Source organism: Macrobrachium nipponense, chromosome 4 (assembly GCF_015104395.2).
Source record: "Macrobrachium nipponense isolate FS-2020 chromosome 4, ASM1510439v2, whole genome shotgun sequence".
In the NCBI taxonomy this organism is placed as follows: Eukaryota; Metazoa; Arthropoda; class Malacostraca; order Decapoda; family Palaemonidae; genus Macrobrachium; species Macrobrachium nipponense.
In genome coordinates this window covers 105332904-105356630 of record NC_061100.1, presented here as the reverse complement: position 1 = coordinate 105356630, position 23727 = coordinate 105332904, and the positions used below count along the sequence as shown (strand labels likewise).

Genomic DNA, 23727 nt, shown 5'->3' with positions numbered 1-23727 from the left:
AGTAGGTATTACTTAAGGTTCTTACAGCGTCCGTTCGGCCCCTAGCTGTAACCCCTTTCATTCCATTTACTGTACTTTTCATTCAAATTCCCTTTCTTCCATCTTACTTATAACTCCCCACCCTCTCCTAACTATTGATTCGTAGTGCAGCTGCTTTGAGGTCTTCCTCCTGTCACACCTTTCAAACCTTTTCACTGTCAATTTTTAATTTCAGCGCTGAAAGACCTCATAGGTTCCAGCGCTTGGCCATTGGCCTAAAGTCGCATATTTGATCCTGTTCTATTCTAAATCCAAAACGGGTTACACTTGGCAGTTATTCCCAAAATGCGTTGTTGCCATAAAGAAATGGTGGGTGCCCTACTCATGTAATCCTGTTCAGGTTTATTGATCAAAAGTTGCATTTTTGAATCGGGGAAATAAATGTCGAGGAATTTTATTGTGTCAATTTTGAGGTTCATATTGTGTTCTTTCCGAAATATACATGCACTCGATCATGAAGGTTCTGCAAAAACTAGAATTTTTCATCACGGCTGGTGAATTTTGGTGGTGGTTTTAGTAATAATTTCATTGAATAGTTTTCTGTGGTTTTTTCTTTTTTTCTTTTTTTTTTACAAAAATTGTCTAGTGACAGGTTTTGCGATAAATTTAGGAAATATCTGTCATGCTGTCACTGGCTAACACCTCGGCTTTGGGCTGCATTATTGCTTTCGTTTGCACACACAACAGTTTAGCAAAGGAGTGAGCTTCCATATTGCTTTAGGAAATTAACCATTCCTAGAAGATTTTCCCTCTTAGAACCTAGTCGGGAATGGATTCCTATAGATCTTGCGAGCCGACTAAAATGATCTCTCTACATATCAACTCCCCCTTTTGCGGTGGTTATAATTCTGTTAGTATTACCGACTGTATTTTTTAAAATGATAGAAGCTGTAAGAATTCAGACGTTACGTAATTACCAAACGATTTAACATAGCCGGAACCTTGTTAATTTCCGCTAGTCAGCAAGTGGTTCACGGTTCTACGACTTTTTTCTCGTAATTGAGTGACGTCGAGGTCTGTGATTGGCTGTCTTTGTTGGAGAACAGAACACGCAAAACTGACCATTTAGATCAGTGCTTCTGTGACCAGTTTGGTTACCGGAATTGGTGGTTGATCATGACGATTCTTTGGCCCGCTGTGTGACTTGAAGGTAGGTTATTATTATTATTATTATTATTATTATTTTTATTTTTTTTTTTTGCTCTATCACAGTCCTCCAATTCGACTGGGTGGTATTTATAGTGTGGGGTTCCGGGTTGCATCCTGCCTCCTTAGGAGTCCATCACTTTTCTTACTATGTGTGCCGTTTCTAGGATTACACTCTTCTGCATGAGTCCTGGAGCTACTTCAGCCTCTAGTTTTTCTAGATTCCTTTCAGGGATCTTGGGATCGTGCCTAGTGCTCCTATGATTATGGGTACGATTTCCACTGGCATATCCCATATCCTTCTTATTTCTATTTTCAGATCTTGATACTTATCCATTTTTTCCCTCCCTTTCTCTTCAACTCTGGTGTCCCATGGTATTGCGACATCAATGAGTGATACTTTCTTCTTGACTTTGTCAATCAACGTCACGTCTGGTCTGTTTGCACGTATCACCCTATCCGTTCTGATACCATAGTCCCAGAGGATCTTTGCGTGATCGTTTTCTATCACTCCCTCAGGTTGGTGCTCGTACCACTTATTACTGCAGGGTAGCTGATGTTTCTTGCACAGGCTCCAGTGGAGGGCTTTTGCCACTGAATCATGTCTCTTTTTGTACTGGTTCTATGCAAGTGCCGGACATTCGCTTGCTATGTGGTTTATGGTTTCATTTTTCGTATTGCACTTCCTACATATGGGAGAGATGTTTTTTCCGTCTATCGTTCTTTGAACATATCTGGTTCTTAGGGCCTGATCTTGTGCCGCTGTTATCATTCCTTCAGTTTCATTATTATTATTATTATTATTATTATTATTATTATTATTATTATTATTATTATTATTATTATTCTGTGGCCGCTGTGTGACGTGAAAGTAGATTATTATTATTATTTGGTAAATAATGTGTATCGTTTTATGGAATAGTCATAGTGGTCACCAAATGAGATCAGCCATTGCTTATAGTTAAGTAACTTGTTTTATAGGTTTTTGTTCTTATCCCACAAAAGGAGTGACATGACATTTCGGTGGATCTAATACAATTACAGTTTCCTATAGTATTTAGGTTGTTTATTAAGAATTTGCCGTTATTTTTTGGGTGGGTGAGGGGCCGGTCGACTGTACTTAACCTTCGGGGCTAGTACTAAAATGGCGAAAAAGCCGCGAAACTCCTAGTGGCTGTCGTATTCGCGGGAACGTTCCTTGCAGTCCGTGCGGAGTTATTGCCTGGAATTACCACTATTTCTCTTCGATATCTAATGTGTAGAATTTCCATTCGAACTATTGCGGCAAGTGTAGCGTATGGGAAATGCATAATTAAGACCAAGGATGCAGGCTTAGGGAAGAGAGGCAAAACAGCTGTTTTTTCTTTTAAATATGGGCAATTCTAGGAGCATTTTGAAGCTATATGCAAAGCAATATCGAGGAAATTGGAGCAATACACAAAAAGCCCAACTTAATTGTGCTTATTTTGAGAGTCTACAATACTTGCAGATTATTCAGTTTCTAATATGGCTACTTCGAGGCCACCGTGCCCCCAAGACTTGGGGACGCTCTTAGGCTTAGCCTAGTTAGGCTCTTGGGTAATACACTACTATGTACGGGGAATTGAGTGCTTTTCCTAGCCCAAAGAGAGGGCCAGTCTGATTAGAAGTTTGGTTAATATGTATAAGATCTGTTCCAAATGGACTTACAGGAAATTATGCTCGGCCACACTGTTGTCAGGGTTAAAACATGGCTTACACATAGCACATTTGTAAATGACCTATAAAGCGAACCAAGCTACTTTGTTCCAGGTACTTCGTCTGAGGTATTGGACCCCCATACATTCAACATTTATGGGTGACTACAGTGGGAAGCCGGGGGTATAGGTAGAAAGAAACAAAAGGGAAATACAGGGATGAGTTTGTAACCTCCTGACCTAGGATGCTGGGTTCTTTACATGGCCGGGGGATTGGCCTCAATGGAGCCCCAATCTAACCTAGCCAAGGATATCAGGTGTCCCCCACCCCTTTCTAAATGAACCTAGGTCACTAGTTCCTTATTTTACGAGGACTTCACTAACCTAATCTCACCTAGGGCATCCAAACCAACTCTTCCAGTAACCTAACCTAACCTAACCTAGGGCAATACAGCTTATCGTTTCTCGGGTGGGCTTTGCCTTTTCCCCTTTTCTGTATAGATTTTAAATACTTCCATTTACTAAATAGTTTATAATCCCACCCAGTCCGTGGTTTACCCTTGATGTAGTGTGTGGATCGCATTAAAATCTTTCAGTAAACCTTAGCATAATGAGGATTTGAACTTACGCTGGTATTTTTACAGAAGCAGTCTGCACGGACTGCAAGGAACGTAACTGCGGGTACGACATCCACTAGGGATTGGGGCATCCAATGTATTTTGCCGTGTTTAGTACTGGCCCCTGGGGGGTTAATTACAGTCGTCCGAATAGATATTACTTAAAATTCTTGTTCAGTAGGTAAAACTGCATAGAAAAACCAACTGCCATAGTCTAGGCCGCCGCGGATAAGTACCCTAGATCTACCCTTACGGTAATATCATAGGAATAGTAGATTACATGCTTGTATCACTGCATATTCCCCCCATTCAAAAATCCTGTTTTCCCATTGTAACCCCTCATAGTTGTAGCCTATAAAGGGGTACAGTATTTATAAAACTACGGATATGCTCCCGAGTTGAATGTCATGAACACTCAAAATATGCAAAAAGAAAAAAAATACTAAATTTTTCATCAAAGTGCAAACACTCCATGGTGACTGCATAACATCTAGCACAATGGAAAGATGACAAGATCTGAAACCTGAATTTGGTGAAACTTCTAGCAAAAGAACCAATCATGTTTCTGTCTTAGTCCATGTGGTCTTATTTCCAGATATGACAGAAGTATAAAAGCCATCAACATACAATGCAAACAAAAAAGCTTTATTCAGAGACCCACTTCTGCAAACTTTTGAGACCCCAACAACATAGAAAAATAGGTAACTGTATTCATCAGCGTCTTTGTAATATTAGATCTGTAATAAATTTTGGCACACTTTTTGTTTGAAACATAATAAGGAGACTTGAGGGCAAAGTAAAATATCCAAAGATTTTAAAGCAACCCCCCAAAAAACTCCAATACGTATAGCGAAATTGTTTTGAGGTAGAAGCACCCAATCTCTAGGCTTTATCATCAGCCAAGACTATACAGCAAAACAACACCTGAAGTGAAGATCATACAAAAAGAAAGCAAATCTACAAAAGAACTCAAGACTCCCCTATTCCGCAGGACCTATGATACTGACAAGGAAACACTAAAAGACAACTATAAAATATAAGAAGAACCTTACTTTGAAAATGTATAAGGGCCCATCAGAGGGGGAGTCATCCTGTAGAGGGCTGTACATATAATCAAATAAAATGAACAAAGTATAATTGAAAACCATCTCTAAATATATTTAGTTACTTAGAGGTCTGTTATGAGATGACATGCTGGGGCCAGACGTTAAGACATTTCCCCAAGTCCTAGGATATTCGAAGCAATGGGATTTGGCAGATTACTGTATCTAGTTATTCTCGAGCATCTCTCAAACTCATGGTGTGCAGGAAGCTTAGCTATGGAACAAAATAAGTGAGCAAGAGTTTCAATAGACTAATGCATCATATATTAAACAATGGATTTCCATAGAATCGATCAAACATAAGGCTTAGGTGCACCTTTTTTTGGTGTATTCTGTTCCTTGCTGATCGTAGGTTAATCATAAATCTTCGTTGGATTTTTTTTTCTTCCTTGTACTGTCGGCCAAAAAACTCGTGGCAGAGTTTCATAATTTTTCGTTCACCTGCCTGACGCACGATTCATGCCTTATTTATCTATTTTTCTTTTCAAAGATGGAAGAAATCATGTGTAATGACGTTAAAAACAGTCACTGATATCTTTAGAACGTTATGTTATTTTGTAAAACTATTTTCCTTATAGCAAAATTGACGTGAACGAGACGAAGTGATAAAAAACGTCATATCACAACCATAGATTTACATTACCAAATAGATAGGAGACACCTATCACTAGTAGTATCTCATAAACATAGTCCTTAAATTATCATTTCAATATTAAGTTGAAGGTAGTTGAACTATTCCACTTGTTAAATTTTACAGAAAACATTGGAATCTCACAATATGCTATCAAATTTAAAAACAAAAAGAAAAAAAAACGATATCTTGACAGTGTGAACCAGGCGACCTTACTCTATTGCTTTTGATGTTATGTGCACGGGAATCTAATGTCAATGTGTCATTTATCGGTCTAATAAACATTCCTCGATGAGCGAGAGAATTATTGCACTGCAGTGCATTCGGTGCAAGTTCTTGTTGGAGAGATATCAAGAAAGCTTGATAAACCAGAGAGAATCATACATAGATGAATAAAATTGTTTAAAGAACGGCAAAATTTAGAACATGGGCCTAGAGGTGGTACACCTCGAAGCACCACTTGAGAGCAAGACAATAAAGTAGTGTAAATGTTGCTGAGCAACATTCATTTGTGAACTTTGAATTCTAGTGCCTCGTCGCGACATTGCTGAACCAGGAATCATAACTAGCTCGACGCTTATGACTGGTGTCTAATGAATACTTTAGATGGAGAGGAAGAGATTTTTAAATCTACACTTGAAGTCTTTGATAGTTGTCTAATGAATAAGTTTAATGAATAAGCAAACTTATCTTTGATGGATGAGAGATTCAGTTAGGCTTACTCTTTTTGTTTTGTTTTTTATCTGTTGCCAGTGAATACCACGGATAGGGAGGGAAACGGTTTCAATGATGCATGCATTTTTTTCTTCAAAACCTAAACAACAAATTTTATTGGGAGATACTTTATTAACATCGGCCTAATCCTTCCATCACTCCTATACGCCACCTCCGCTCTCCAACTTCTCACTACGGACTCCATCTCGTGAAAGCATCACTAATGATAACTGTTATTTTAAAATTCCCCGCACCGACAACGGACGCCTTAAAATGCATGTTTATAAAATATTTTCTGTTCAAAGAAGCTTTATCTTGCATTCCACAAAATATGTGCATACACTCGTGTTACACTCTGTAGCCGTCAAAGAGCAACCCTTGATTAAAGCAGTGGGTTTTTCTTGGAAAAAAAAAAAAACATGAAATAGACTTAAACGAGAACGTCACCTTTCATATTTCTTATCCTTTCAGCTGCTTATAATATGCTTATGGTAGTGGGTCTGGTAGGTATACATGTGAAACTAATTTGAATTAATTTCTATTTAGAAGAAATTAATAGCTACAAAAAGATCAACCTAAGACAGCTTTAAGGAAAGTAAGCCTTTCTTAATGTATTCGTCAGTTTTGACTCCCACAGCTTTCCAAGGTGTCCAAATGAAACAGGATGATATGCAAGGAATTCGATAAAAAATAAGACTGAATTATATTAGTTTGATTTTTTATGATTGCTTTTTGACTTTGAATAGCTAGGTCTGAGTTAATTATGTTAAGCAATTATGAAAAGGATAAGAAGAAAGGCGAACATGGCTAATAAAACAAGAATAACGGGAATAGTCAAATAAAGCAGATTAATATATATATATATATATATATATATATATATATATATATATATATATATATATATATATATTGTCGATTTAAATATTCATTAAAATTACGTATCCGAGAGAGTATACTGCTGAAAATAGACCTAGGCAAATCATGTGGGAGAGTCAGAAGTCCAATTTAGGCCCACTAAATGTGTCATGCAAATTATTTTATTGGTTTAACTAAACATCGTTTTCAAAGAATGTTAATGCCTTGATGTATTATTCATCGGTTGTAGGAGACGAAATGACAACACCCCAGTGCAGTAGATACGTCGAGTCAAGACTCGAGCGGCAGCAAAGCCAACTTCAAAATCTTCGGTATGCCGTCACGAAGCTAGAGTTGAGAATAAAATTAGAAATCGTGGGGCCATCGGTATATATTTTCCTTACTTTGCAAAATAATTATCTTTAATACATTGAATAAATCTACTCAGTTCTAATGTAATTTATTTCAAGTATAGCACCTTTGAAAGGAAATGTTATTTATTGTTAAGTAATTAATCTGGCACCTGCATATGGCAATATTTCCATAACAAACAATGAATTAAGAAACTACGCCAATTCTTCGTTGGCCGTCTGTACATTCAAATTTGAATTTTCATGTTAAATTCTTGTAAACTAAATATATAGCCAAAAGTATCCTACAAATTACTCTTAAGTAAAACCAAATTTAGATATTCTTATATCCCATTTTAATTATCTTTTGCAGACATATCTTGAACCTGCAGCTCACAGACTGAGCATGAAGAACTGCTGTCATCCTAGGAGGAAAAAGAGAATCCAGGAGACTTCCTTTGCCAAGATGATTAAATTTTCTAAGGTAAGAGTAAGATCTGGAACTTGAAAAAGAATGAGAACTGAAATTAGTCAAAACTGTGAAAAGATGACCCCCCGGGATTCGTGGGGGATGCGTACCACAACCCCTTGCAAATAGCCAAAAGCCACAAATACTTCACACCTTCTGCAAATGCTTATAACTGCCTATTTTGATAGTTCAGACACCAAAAACCCCTCTGAAAATGCTTATACCTGGGTGTTTTAAGTTTTATTAGGAAAAATTTATTTAGTCACTAAAATACGAAAATACAGTAATTAGTGAAACATTATGCGAATAGCCGAATTTTCCATGAACAGTGTGGATATACGTTCCAAAAAAGATCCACAAATGCAGAACCACAAATAAGCAGGGGTCCACCATATATAATCTTGTTTCAGAACCCAAAAATGCTCGATTAATATTTATTTATTTAATATGTATTTTATGGGGGTTTCAATAAATTTAAACTTAACATTCTAGGTTTACAGGATGTATGAATTTTATTACAAAACGATAAGTTGAGAACATTTCTTTTTACACCAAAATGTATCCGGTATATGAACCAAGGTATTTAGTACTACTCCATACTCTTTACCAGAAAGTACAGTTGGTCATTAAATGAAACTGGATATTTATGGGTCTGTGTCAACAGCAAATAAAACCAAACAGAATGTATTGTGTTTTGAGTGTAAGTCCTTGTTTTCAGTGAAAATTATTACCTAAAAGTAGAGGTACTATGGTACACTACTGGACATTTTCAAGGTTGGTTAACAATCTCCGCTGAATTAGCATTTTAGCCAGAAAAGATAGAATTGTCCTTTTATCACCATAGCCCTACTTTTTTGTACTAGAAGTTGCTTTATAGTTTTTCTTACATGCCAAGGGTGTTAAGCTGAGAACTTTGTGTAGTCCATTTTGTTTATTTTGTATTATGTCTTTTTGTGGACAAATCTGTACTAATAATTGCATATTTTTTCTCAATAACTTACTAGTACAGTACCAGTGGGCCAACCATTATAGGTTATGACACTAATATTCTTGATAAGACATTTTCTATTAACTTGTCTACAGCCCAGGGAATGTTTGTACTGCTGTGCAAACGGTTTAAGCCCAATAGTGTAAATCATAAGATAGTACAAAAGCAACTAGCAGAAATAATTGTCATGGAAAAGACAGAGTGATGACAGATTTGTAATATTCTCAGTGCTTGAGGAGTTGAAGTAAGACAAGCCTGTGAATCAAGGGAATTGTAGGTCACTTAAGGTGATATAGTTGTTTGTGAATGGGTTAATTTAAAATTAACATTGACAGTGGTTTAAGGTGTTATTGGGCAAAGCTTTTTGACACTGGTTAGTAAATGAATTGAGGTATGGTATATCATTGGCCGTTCAGTGAATCATTGTACTAGTATAGTGGCTTGTCATTAGGTAAAGGGATAATTTTCTTGGTAAGGTAACATTTTCAGGTTAGATAAGAACTAATTGATCCACATTCACTGAAAATGATAGTGACGTTATTTAGGAACGGCATGAAAATCAGGTTCTCGGCATAATGTTATTTAAAATAGTATGGTGGTTGTAGCCTTATGTTTGGGGGTTATTAATTCTTAAATAGCTTGCAACTAAAACCTTACACAGTGCATCACTGTTCTTCAGTCACTAGTGTTCAACTATACATTACAATTTTTGTCACTATTGTGCCACTGTACATCTCAGTTTCTTAGTAACTAATGTTCCACATGTGCACACCAGTGGGGGCCATCTGCTTAAGAATTTTATTGTAGTTTCGGAATTTGAACACATTTAGGCTCCGAGAGGTTGTAGCATCATTTGCCCAACAGGAATAGAGGGTTAGAACTTCCTTGTTCTTTTAGACCAGTGGTTCTTAACCTTTTTTGGCAGCGACCCAAAATTTTGCACTAATCAACCATGGCGACCCAAGCCTACATAGATATACAAATTGTCTTTATAAGTAATATGATAATGCTTTTAAAAGCCGGTTACAGAAACAGAATTACATGCTGGGATGTTTATTAAAACAAGTAGAACATATAAATAACAGTGATATATGGAAATAAATATACAAACATATAATTGCTAGCCACACGAAAACAAAAATGTATGTTTGGGTTTCATGCTATAAAATTAAAGAGAATAATTAGGCTGTGATATATCCCTGTGGAGAGAGAGATTCAAAATTATTCAGAACTTGACATGTAATGTGCTACTACTCTTATAATCAGTGAGAATCTTGACACTGAAGTGTGTTGACCAGCTCCTCAAATCTGGGTGATTTTGATGTTAGACTGCATCTGAGATCATCCTCAGGTTGTAGGCGGTTTCTGTGCTTGGTCTTTGTGACTGTCAGGGCAGAAAATCCTGCCTCACACCAATATGTTGTAGCAAATGGAAGGAGGGCTTTCATGGCTTTGCCTCCAAAAATTGGTTTTTCTTTGGAGTTTTTATTTAATCATGGTCTGCTTAGAATCCTAAAACAATGCATCATGAATTTTAATTATTACAGTATATAATAAAAATATAATTGTAGTGGGAAAATAATAATTTTCTGCAAACCCTTGGCGACCCAATAAAATGGCTTGGCGACCCAACTTTGGGTCGCGACCCAGTGGTTAAGAACCACTGTTTTAGACATTTCACAAGTTAACACAATGCTATTCAAGTCATAGAGCCTTAGGGCCGTAACGTTGACAGCACGTTGCACAGGCAATTAGGAAATCTCATTCTGAAAATGAGCACCATCCAAATCTTGGAGGCTTGCCAATTCTATAGTTCTTAATCAGCTCACAAATCTGTGAGTGTGGAAGTCCTCTCAAGATTGTAAATCATTACATGTGTGTTTTCATGCGCAATGTAAACACGATAGGTTAATCAACATTTTAAGGTTGGGTAGTTTTGTAATTCATCATGGTATTTATGAATTGTTTTAAAATGAATAATTCAATCAACTGATTGTAGCAGAACTTGTTAGTCATAAAACTTAAAATTTAGTCTACTAAAGGGTTGTAGGTTTGTAACAATGTTTTTCTCTATTGCTTCCTGTAAATTTTATTTTTATTGTACTGTATAAAGCTTTTTATGGTGCTATTTTGAACCTGAATACAGTACCTGTAGCCTACTCTATTTTACCATGTGTGAAAATAGAAAAACAAATGAAAGTTGACAAAATTTGAAGTTAGCTGTAAAGTTACTGGATTAATGTAGGATAGGTTAGTTTGTAAAATTCAGTGAGTTAATGTAGAATAGTTACATCTATTAAATTCAGTGTTAATATAGACTAGATTAGTCTTGAAATCCTATATATGCTAACCAGTTGATTAACATTGATTAGGCAGGTGTCTGGATTATATTTAGATGTCAAGATTACTAAGGGGAGTAAGTCAGGAAAAGTTATGTAAATGGTTTTAAAGTTCAACTGTTAGTTGATGAACCAAGGTAGAATGCTAGTCCTTGGACAAGACATGCTAGTCAGTGGATCAGTGTAGGGAGGCTAATGAATTTTTTAATTTTAACATAACGTTGTTTGTGATTACCTGCATACATATATATTTGAACAGTTAAGTTTAATGTTTAAAAGATTTTATCGATTATGCTCAGGAATTGGCAAGTCTACAATTATTTTTGGTGCATCAAATCAAGTAGGATACAAAACAACTTGATCTTGTTGAAGTGTGAAAAATCTTTTTGGTATAACAGTAGTCTATTAATAAAGCACTCTGTAAAATATAAAGATTGTGAGAATGTAACTTTGCTGACAATTGCTCCTTTCTTTTCACAGGGGGATGTCATAACTGAACGAAAATAGCCTCATCCATCAATAGTCTTATTTCGGCATGAAAATCTTCAGACATCTGTTGGACCACATTGAAATCTCAGCATGGAAATCTTCAGACATAAGTTGGACAACATTGAATCAAGAACCATGAAGAGCCTTTGTTTAAACTCTGTAATATCTTGAGCAGATATTACAGTTACCTGGAGTTATTGGGTCAAGAAGACATAAGCACTTAACACTATGTATAGTATTTCAACATTTTCATACTATCATAAATATTCACGTACATGCTCTTATAAACTAAACAAAAAAAAAAATGCTAAACTTTATGAACTGTTGTCATTTAAGTCAGGCAGAAATGAAAAGTAAAAATCACTAGGTTCAACTTTTGGGTTCAGTGAAGGGTTCCTTCCACAATCACAATTTAGGTTCCCCTTGTATTTCATGTCGTGCCTGGAATCATATTATCTTTGGAGTCTCCAAAATCCCAGTTACAAAGATGGCACTATCACTGTCAATCAAAATCATTGTCACTGAATCTCTCCACTGAGGGTTCTACAACTGTCACTACAGATTTCTCATCCCTGACAACAATGCAAAGAAGCGCTCATCCACAAAGTTGAAGGGTTATTCTGTTAGTACCCAGTAAGTATGCTATTAATTTCATAAATGGGAACCATTTGTTCAACCTTGCTCAATTTATTCTTACAGAAGCCCATAAAAACGTTATTTCCATTTGGAATTTCCCCCAAAAAGTGCCACTTGAGTGTTTTACGGTCCAAAAGGTTCTTGCAATGGTAAGAATATGTAACTGCAATAATTATGATCTGCTATAAAGTTAGCCTACACCTCTGGCCATTAAGAAATAAGTAGAATTAAAGGTCTTGTAGTTAAATGGAAATTGTACAGTGGTAATATGTCAGCAGGGCGAGGATCTTGGAGAAAATATTCATCAGTGAATGAATGACTCTTTCCCCTAAACTTAAGTACCATATAAACCATATGTCCTTTTTGGGCGTTTCCCCATATCGGATTACCAATCTATTTATTTTTTCTCGGCGCTGGAGATCTCTCAAGACCTTTTTGTCTCAGAATCCAATAAAAATCTATTAGTACCCATTTTTCAGTCACATTGAAACTTGAAATAGGCAGAGCACTTCTTGAATCACACACACCTATGTGCCCCTCTGCATTGCATTTCATGCTCATTCTCACTCATTCCTTTTTGTTGCCTTAATCACCCATACCCTTACTCCCATTGAGTGATGAATCTCTCTCTCTCTCTCGCGCGCTTTTTTCCTGTAGGAGGGTAGTGCCACTATTGCATCTCACACGATATACTGTAGGCATTACGTACTACTTAAGTTTCTTTCTTGCAGCGTCCCTAAGCTCCTCCTCATTCCTTTGACTGTACCACCATTCCTATTCTCTTTTTCCAGCATACTTTCGACCCTCTCCTAACCATTGTTTTATAGTGCAAGAAGATTGAGGTTTCCCCCTGTTACTCCTTTGAAACCTGTTTTACTCTCAATCTTCCTGTCTGCGCTGAATGACCTCATATAGGCCCCAGTGCTTGCTCTTTGGGCCAACCTTGTATTCTAATTCTAATAACCTTTTACATAATTTCACTGCTTACCTTCCTGGGGCTCTAGATCGTCGTTGCAAGTCTGTTATTGGACTAGGAAAAAAGAACTTGTCATGCCAGTGCACTTGAGTTAGTCAGTAGTGCATAATTTGTTTATATATGTACTATATGTATATATATATATATATATATATATATATATATATATATATATGTATATATATATATATATATATATATATATATATATATATATATATATATATATATATATATAATATAAATTATCCAGCTGAATTTTATTAGGTAGCAGTCTGAGATGTTTCATGTAATGTGTATACTGTACCTGTACTGAGTAATGAACAGGATATCCACACATCTATTGTTAGATGTATTGTCATGATTGTTTCCCTAAGACTTGGTTTAAGTTCTTTACCGTAGTGTTAATTTAGTGCTTAATTATTAGAGATTGTTTGATAATGTTTCCCATTCTGTCCTGTTAACATCGTAGTTTTGCGATACAAGTTAATTACTGGACTTCTGGTTTATCTCGGTAGATTGCGAAGATGCTAAATGAAAACGGAAAGGACTGACTTTAATTGTTGTAATTTTAGAGTAAATGGCAGTAGTTTTGCTGTACGATCTCAATTACTTTCTAAAAGTGTCAAAAGTTGAACAGTTTATATCACAACTATTGAAGGTACATAAGACACATTTCTTATTCGAAATTGGTAAAGGAAAGATGATGCGAAGACCTGAACACCTTCCTATAGAAAACCTTATGCTATTTTATCAAGCAACTTTATTTTTTAATTTCAGTAGACTTCTTGTTAATTAACGTTATCAAGTTCGATACTTAATGACCTTTTGAACGGAGTTTTAGATGACTTTTGACACCATAACTCTACATAGTCTGGAGGGTTAGTTAGTATTGAAGGATGGTTGATCCTTCAGAACAAGTATAAACCTTCAGTTTCAAAGGTCATGTAAAACTTTTTTTGTGAAAGGTTCAGTGCGTATAGAACTTGGTTTCGCTAATTAATAACAAGCTTACTGTAAGTAAACAAACTAAATTGCTTGATAAAATAGTTTTAAGGGTTTCTATCTAGCGCTAAAGGAGCAAAGTTAGCTAAGCGTCTTCGGTGGGAAGGTGTTCAGATCTTCACATCTCATTTTCTTTACGAATTTCGAATAAGAAAAGGGCCTTATCAAATACCTTCAATAGTTGTAATAGGAAGTACAAAAGAGATTTCATTGGTAAGGCAAAGTTTGGAGATGCATAATGCAACAATATAACTGCCGTATAGTAAACACTTACATTTCTTGAAATATCTTTGGTTACGAACTACACTGAGATCTCTTGGAAAATTCTAGTTTGGGATGAAATGAAACCGTTTCCCCTTTCTTCCGCTAGGTTTTCTTCACTTAATGTAATTCTAAAGTATTTCTATGAAAATCTCCCAAAAATGTTCAGAGGTTTAACTGTTCATTATATGGCAGCTCTACTCATTTACAGTATGCTATGTTTAACTCTGTTACTAGCAACATTGCCTTCTGTATTTCATTATCAGGTTAATGTGATCAGTAGGTTTCATGTATTAAACTTCTTCCCAATCATTCATTGAGTTTAGTTTGTATAAATGATAAAATAAAGAAAACGGAATAACAATTTTCTATTTTATTATTTCCTCGGGGGTTTCAAACGGAAAACTAGAATTGAAAAAAAGACACGCCTAATAACTGTGAGTGTTCTTCTTATTCGGCTTTCATATGCCCGAGTATTCTCTCCAATGGTCCCCCCTCCCCCTAGCACCAGCAAATGCGTGTCTCCTCATATAAGTACCTCACTTTCAACACAACCAAAAGTTCATTTAGACTAACCTTCTTCCATACAGTAATAATAGTTCATTCTCCCCACTTATGTTTAGAGCAGTAAAACCACGTTATTTAGGAATATTAAGCACAGTCCACATTCTTCAATGTTATGGATATCAAGTCAAGAACAGAGTATTTCCTCAAACTGTTACTTAGTAATTAAAGCCACGAATCAAAATTTGAAATTAAGTTTAACATGAAATTATCATAAAATACTTCTTAAAGCCTCTAACCAAGAAGACAAAGTTTTAAGATTAAAATGTTCCGTATGCACGTAAAACTTTCATATGCAAAATTTGTTTGGAAGAATAAAAGAAAATGCATTCAAATCTTTTTATTGTAGAAGATTGGAATGCCATATTGAGCAAAGTCAATTTTCAAATAAATGAAGTGGAAATATGATTACACACCAAAATCTATGACGACCACTGTTATTAAAAGCCCCTTTTCTGAAAACTTTGAACGCACCCGACGCGAGAAAGCAGTCACAGAAAACGGGGCGCATCGTTCATTACACACCAAAATCTATGACGACCACTGTTATTAAAAGCCCATTTTCTGAAAACTTTGAACGCACCCGACGCGAGAAAGCAGTCACAGAAAACGGGACGCATCGTTCTTTGCATGAACGAAACTCCTCGTGTTCTGTCTCTTTCTAAAACTGGAATGGGTTCTAAGTTCAGTTTATGGGGTCACACATATGATTGTGTAATGAGTGTGTTTGGCGTTTAAAAAAATTTAAAAAGTAAAAGTAAAGCCCGCCAAGGCCCCCCCCCCAAGTCCCACCTGGTAACAGGCGACTTTAGAAACGAATTGTTCTGAAAAAGCAAAGTTACCAGGTCTCTGTTTGCTTTCCTTGTCCTTTTTTTTTCTTTTTAAAGAGGTTACCGATGCAATTTTATTCTTGACTGTGACTATTAAAAAAGTATATAGTCTTCATTGTGACCATCAAAAAGGTATAGTCTTTATTGTAACTATATCAAAAAGGTATATTCTTGATTGGGACTAAAAAGTTTAAAGTTAAAACAATTTTATAAAGTATATTTTTCATTGTGACTATATCAAAAAGGTATTCTTGATCGTGACGATTCAAAAAGTACAAGTTAAGACAACTTTGCAGCTAAATGTGAAGAAATACTTAGAGAGAGCCTGGAAAAATCGTCAATGGTAAACTAAGCAAATGGAGGTTGAGTCATCTGCAGTCCTATATGCAATTCCAGCACGATCCAGTACCCACGACACCCGAGGCCCCCTCAAAAGCAGACGAGAACCACAAACGACCAAGGGGCCTCTCTCGAACTTCGTCCCATTTCGTGCACTTGATTGAGTCGGGTAAAAGGGAAGAGACGAGTAAGGGTACTGCCCCGGCTACTATATAGGCTTCTTCTCTGAGCAGATAGATAACCAGATCGGCCAGAAGTGCACATTCGCCTTACGAGCAAACCACCAAATCACTTTAGCCTCGTCTGTGTGATCGATTTTCGAATAGCCACCCAAGGGAGATGCAACGGAGAGAGGCAAGCTAACGTGAATTATTACATAGAGGGATGAGACAACCCTGCTACAACCATTGTTCCCTGGACAACCCTGCTACAATCAATATTCCCTGGAGAACGCTGCTACAACCATTATTCCATTCCCTGGACAACCCTGCTACAACCATTATTCACTGGACAACCCTGCTACAACCATTATTCCCTGGACTATCCTGCCACAACAATTATTCCCTGAACAACCCTGCTACAACCATTATTCCCTGGACTATCCTGCCACAACAATTATTCCCTGAACAACCCTGCTACAACCATTATTCCCTGGACAACCCTGCTACAACCATTATTCCCTGGACTATCCTGCCACAACAATTATTCCCTGAACAACCCTGCTGCAACCATTATTCCCTGGACAACCCTGCTACAACTATTATTCAATCCTTTTACAAACCCCTGCTACAACTCTTATTTCCTTCCCTGGACACCCTGCACAAACCATTCTTCCCCTGGACATCCCTGGCACAACCATTCCTTCCATTCCCTGGACACCCTGCTACAACCATATTCCCTGGACAAAAACCCTGCTACAATTTTATTTTCCCATTCCCGGACCCCCCCCCAAAAACCCCTGCTACAACCTTATTCCCTGGACACCCTGCTACAACAATTTACTCTCCATTTTCCCTGGAACAACCCTCTACAACCATTATTCCCTGGACAACCCTGCTACAACTATTATTCAATTCCTTGGACAACCCTGCTACAACTATTATTCCATTCCCTGGACAACCCTGCTACAACCATTATTCCCTGGACATCCCTGCTACAATTAATTTTTCACCCACACCCTTCCACCTTGGACAATTCTCCCAACAAACCAATTATTCCCTGGACAACCCTCTCAAGTTATTGCTGGCCACCCCTGCTAACAACCATTATTCCCCTTGGACAACCCGCTACAAATATTATTCCTTCCCTTGGACAACCCTTGCTACAACCTTATTATTCCCATTTCCCTTGGACAACCCCTGCTACAACCATTATTCCCTGGACACCCTGCTACAATTTATTATTCCATTCCCTGACAACCCTTGCTAAACAAACCATTATTCCCTGGACAACCCTGCTACAATTATTATTCCCATTCCAATTGGACAACCCTGCTACAACCGTATTCCCTGGACAAACCCTGCTACAACAATTACCCATTCCCCTGGACAACCCTGCTACAAAAAACCTTATTCCCTGGACAACCCTGCTCCACCAATCCATTCCCTTGGAAAACCCTGCTACAACAATTACCCTCCAATTCCCCTGGACCAACCCTTCTACAACCATTATTCCCTTGACACCCTGCTTACAACCATTATTCCCTGACAAACCATCCTACAACAATTACTCATTCCCTAGACAACCCTGCTACACCATTTATCCTGGACAACCCTGCTACAACATTAGTCCCTGGACAACCCTGCTACACCATCATTCCCTGGACAACCCTGCTACAACCATTATTCCTGACAACCCTGCTACAAACCATTATTCCCTGGACACCCTGCACAACCTCATTCCCTGGACACCCTGCTACAACCATTAGTCCCTGGACAACCTTCTACAACCGTTATTCCCGTGACAACCCTGCTACAACCATTATTCCCTGGACAACCCTGCTACAACAATTACTCCATTCCCTGGACAACCCTGCTACAACCATTATTCCCTGGACAACCTGCTTATCAACCATTTTCCCTGGACCAACCCTTCTACAACCATCATTCCACTGGACAACCCTGCTACAACCATTATTCCCTGTACACAAACCGCTGCTACAACCATCATTCCCTGGACAACCCTGCGACACCCTTATCCCTTGACAACCGGCTACACCATCATTCCCTGTGACAACCTGCTACAACCATTATTCCCCTGGACAACCCTGCTACAACATCATTCCCTTGACCACCCCGCTACACGACCATCATTCCTGACACCCTGCTACACCATTATTCCCTGTACAACCCTGCTACAACATTATTCCCTGACAACCCGGCTACAAACCATTATTCCTTGACAACCCTGCTACAACACTTACTCCATTCCCTAACAACCTTGCTAAACCATTATTCCCTGGACAACCCTGCTACAGCCATTATTCCCTGGACAACCCTGCTCACCCATCATTCCTGGACAACCCTGCTACAACCATGTATTCCCTGGACACCCTGCTACAACCATTATCCCTGGAACAACCCTGTCTACAACCATCAGTTCTGACAACAGCCTGCTACAACAATTACTCCATTTCCCTAGACAACCCTGCTACACCATTTTCCTGGACAACCCTGCTACAACCATTATTCCCTGGACAACCCTGCTACAACCATCATTCCCTGGACAACCCTGCTACAACCATCATTCCCTAGACAACCCTGCTACAACCATTATTCCCTGGACAACCCTGCTACAACCATCATTCCCTGTACAACCCTGCTACAACCATCTTCCCTAGACAACCCTGCACACCATTATTCCCTGACACCTGCTAAATACCAGCATTCCCTGGACAACCCTGCTACAACCATTATTCCCTGGACAACCCTGCTACAACCATTATTCCCTGGACAACCCTGCTACAACCATTATTCCCTGGACAACCCTGCTACAACCATTATTTCCTGACAACCCCTGCTACAACCATTATTCCCTGGAGCAACCCTGCTACAAACCATCAATTCCTGGACAACCTGCTACAACCATTATTCCCTGGACACCCGGCTACAACCATTCATTCCCTGGACAACCCTGCACAACCATCATTCCTAGACAACCCTGCTACAACATTATTCCCTGGACACCTGCTACAACATTATTCCCTGACAACCCTACTACAACCATCATTCCCTGACAGCCCGGGCTACAACCATTATTCCCGGACAACCTGCTACAACCATTATTCCCTGTACAACCTGCTACAACCATTTATTCCTGGAACAACCTGCTACAAAAATTACTCCATTCCCTACAACCTGCTACGACTTATTCCCTGGACACCCTGCTACACATTATTCCCTGACAACCCTGCTACAACCATCATCCTGACAACCCTGCTACAACCATTATTCCCTGGACAACCCTGCTACAACCATCATTCCCTGGACAACCCTGCTACAACCATCATTCCCTGGACAACCCTGCTACAACCATTATTCCCTGACAAACCCTGTCCTACAACCCTTATTCCCCTGGACAACCTGCTACAACCATTATTCATGTACCAACCCCCTTGCCCTTTTAACAACATCATTCTGGACAACCCTGCTACAAACATTATTCCGGGACAACCTGCTATCAACCATCTTCCCTGGACAACCCTGCTACAACCATTATTCCCTGGACAACCCTGCTACAACCATCATTCCCTGGACAACCCTGCTACAATACTTCCCTTGGACAACCCTGCTACGAACCATCATTCCCTGGACAACCCTGCTACAACCATTATTCCCGACAACCTGCTACAACCATCATTCCTGGACACCCTCCTACACCCATATTCCCAGACAACCCTACCCTGAACACATTATTCCCTGGACAACCCTCGCTACAACCATCCCATTCCCTACACCCTGGCTACAACCATTATTCCCTGGACCCACTTGTACAACCTTCATCTGGACAACCCTCCTACAACCATTATTCCCAAACACACCTATGACAAAGACGATAAAAAAAAGTTCTGGTAAACGAGATTGCTCATATAGGATTTCCTTATTGACAAGAAATCGGCAGCACTTTTTAACTTTTACTAACCAAGCAAAATGGCCTAAAAGATGAACTGAATGGGCGTATATAATAGAAATAAGCACCAACAAAAATTGAAATACATTACTACCTTAATGGTATTTTCCTTGCATTTTAATAAATTATTTGTTATTATTTTTTTTAATGATGGAGATCTCTACTTTCTGTATTTCCCTTTACCTCCTCTTACTTCTTCCTAATGAACACTATATTCTTTGGAAGCTTGATTTTCTAGCCAAGAGCCCCTTTGGTGGGCTTGTTCCATATGAATAGGATTATTTTTTTTAATAAGAATAACAATAGACGAAATCAGACATTGGCCTAGATTCTAGAATATGAAATAAAAATAAACCTATCTTAACTTATATGGATGGATGTTTGGTCGGCATTCAGTTTAAAAAAATTACTGACATGCTACAGAAAGATTTTGATCTATTCATGGAATTCCTTTGTTTCATTCTCTGCGGGTTCTCTTTGTCAAGTGTACCTCGAACATAACTTGAAAAAATCTAATTGAAGAGGCATGCAGAGAGAGAGAGAGAGAGAGAGAGAGAGAGAGAGAGAGAGAGAGAGAGAGAGAGAGAGAGAGAGAGAGAGAGAGAGAAATTAAATTTCTCTGTACTCAATGAAAGGAGTATTCCTAGGACCTTGGTCCATTGCATCGCGAGCATACATATTTTTAACGGTAGCACGAATATCTCTTATCTCTTATCTGAATTCCTTTGAGGTCAAGTAAAAGTAACATAGAAAATTCAGTAACTGAAATCTGGAAGATAACTTTAAATTACAGCTTCGTTTAATGAATATTGAATATAACATTTCACCATAACGATGTTCAATGTAATACTATTAAAAAAATTTAAACGACCATTTTTATTCAATTTTAGATCTTTAAAAAAAGGGAAACTTAGCCATTTTTATTCATAATTTTAGATCTGGTGTACGGAAACACGGAACAAGTAGTTCCTAGTTGTGGGTTGATTATTGTTTTCATCATCGTTGCATTTGTAACTTGAAAATGAGACGATATAAATTACTGAAAAGAAAGACACCAAGGCCGTGGAAACCCCTATCCATTGTGAATTCGTCCCGTGATATTTACTGAAAAAGAAAGATTCCTTTCCAATGTTAATTTATCCCGCGGTATTGTGGTTAGCGAACGATTCTTACAAGGCAGTTCGGGAATAACATAAAATTAACACGAGCACGCGAGATGAACAGAAGAATTTTCTTTTTCGGGAAAAAACTGATCAGTAGCCCTTCTTCAGGAATTCAAAAATACAATCCCTGCTCACTGAATATTTCTTTTTTATAATCCCATTATATTTCATATCCGTGCTCAGGGTGTACTTTATAACAATTTAACCGCAGAAAATGTATTAAAATACCTCCTTACCCAGTATTTTATAACAATCTAACCCTTGACAACGTTAAAATCCATACTCGGCATTTTATAATAATTTAGCCCTTGTGATTTTTTAAAAATCTATTCTCAGTAAATTATAACAATTTAACCCTAGAGATTTTGTTAAAATTCATACTTATTAGTATTTTATAACAATCTAACCCTAGAGATATTATTAAAATTCATACTTATTCAGTATCATATAACAATATAACCGTAAAAAATGAGTTAAAATCCATACTTCAGTATTTTTAAACAATTTAACAATATAAATTTTTTTTAAATCGATCATTACTAATTTTATAACGGTTTAACCCCTGATTATTTTTCAAGCTCATGAGTATGGAATATTTTAAAAAAATAACCCTTGATTATTTTTTTTTTAAACGATGTTAATGCTTTACCTAAAAATAATACTCACCAACTACCTTTTATTTCCTCCATTACAAGAATTTTATAACAAATTAACGCTCAAACGATTTTTAAAAATATGTTATGGAAAATCATAAAATTTAACCATTGAATAATTTTGAAAATAGTACCTAAAAAACGTAATTTAAATAGGCATGTTACGAAACCAACTATTTGCACATGGATATTAATAATAAATCCAGGATTACCCTTCTTAAATACAACTTCACCATGAGCTACGTGGATGGGCAGGCAAAATCATTTCTAATCTTTGTCTTCGTTCTTGGGAAAATATATCTTGTCTAAAAATCATGAATTAAGAGACTAAAGATATCTGATGGTTCTTCTTAATAACGGAACTAATTTCAGCCTTTAAGATATCCCGACACACAAACACAAAATTCTAATTAAAGGAAAAAAACGCCACAACCCTCTTCTACGCTATAGAACCAGGTCCTAAACTGACACTTAGCGAAGAAACAATGCAACCGGTAACTAAAATTCTAATGATTGTTCAAGGTCAACAAGAAACGCTTCTCAATATGAAACCACCTTGAGAAAACATTCAACACGACCGGACTTTTTAGCCCTATCTTACTGATGTACAAGGAATTGCCATTTAACAGATAATCTAGTAAACCTATAACATTATGGATTCTGATATAAACAAGTAAATAAGTTGTTTGCTAAGGCATTCTAACCAAGAAAAAAAAAGAGGTTCATCAAAATTTACTTTAAGACCAGTGGTTCGTAATCTGGGGGGCGTCAGCAATTTACAGGGGAGGAGCGAGCCCTAGGGATAAACTAAAAATTCTTAACAGGAGAGATGAACAGTTAATATCCTGAAGTTTGTGAAAAAATGCGAAAGTGTCGCCCTATAACGTTACATGTAGTCTATTACTCTAGTACAAGACTCGTTTGGCTTATTATGTTTTGTAATTATTTACCTTCCTCCCTATCCCTCGAAACCCCTTCTCTCTCTCTTTTTTTTTTTAATGTGTGAGGGAATTTTACTAATAGATGAAAGTGGGGGCGGGGTTGGGGGGTTGGCGGTGGGGGGAAGAACGAACTCTTAGAAGGGGCGTGGTCATAAAAAAAGTTAAGAACCACTGCATTGGACGCAAAACTATCGGAAGTAATGAAACTCGTGCGTATGCAGATCGTCAGAGGTACATGCTAATTTTGCAATTGTGCAAGTATGCACGAAATAAAATTCTAGTTTTTTAAGCATAAAATCTCTCAAAACACTTTAATCAACAATCCCCTCCTCACATTCTATATGCATGTTTATATGCAACTGTCAGCTTTCAAAGTTTTAATCATAATTACTACTATCTAATAAATTTCAAAATAAATTTAGTTCCATGGCTTATAAATAATGGATGAGCAAACTAAGAGTGCTTTTGGAGCACAAGGATTTTTTTAAAATGCTTATTGTTTAAGTTTGCTTCGAATTTATTTGTAAGATTAATTTGCCAAGTTAATACCAAAGTCTTTGTGAATAATTACTCGTCACTTCGAAGTTACTATTATCTTTAAAGATTTTAATGATCTAAGAATCTGGGACTATTTCTATATCGACTTAGACATCATTCCACATATCCCTATTATCATAGTTTCTGTAGAAGTGTGCATTTCTTTATGATAAAATTTAGTTACAATACTTTAGTGACTATCTTCGCTCTGCTGGTAATTTTTCTGAACAGTTTGATCTCTTCTAATGTAGATAAGAAAGTGACTTACATCATTT

At 37.4% G+C, this 23727-nt stretch overlaps 1 long non-coding RNA gene across 1 annotated transcript; it reads left to right on the top strand.

The window, feature by feature from the left end:
* The first annotated feature begins 1080 nt into the window (after positions 1 to 1080).
* On the top strand, positions 1081 to 13130 carry LOC135211696 (uncharacterized). The gene is made up of 3 exons (XR_010313717.1): positions 1081 to 1189; positions 7508 to 7618; positions 11411 to 13130. It is a non-coding gene; the product is annotated as an uncharacterized LOC135211696 (long non-coding RNA).
* Positions 13131 to 23727: the final 10597 nt, after the last annotated feature.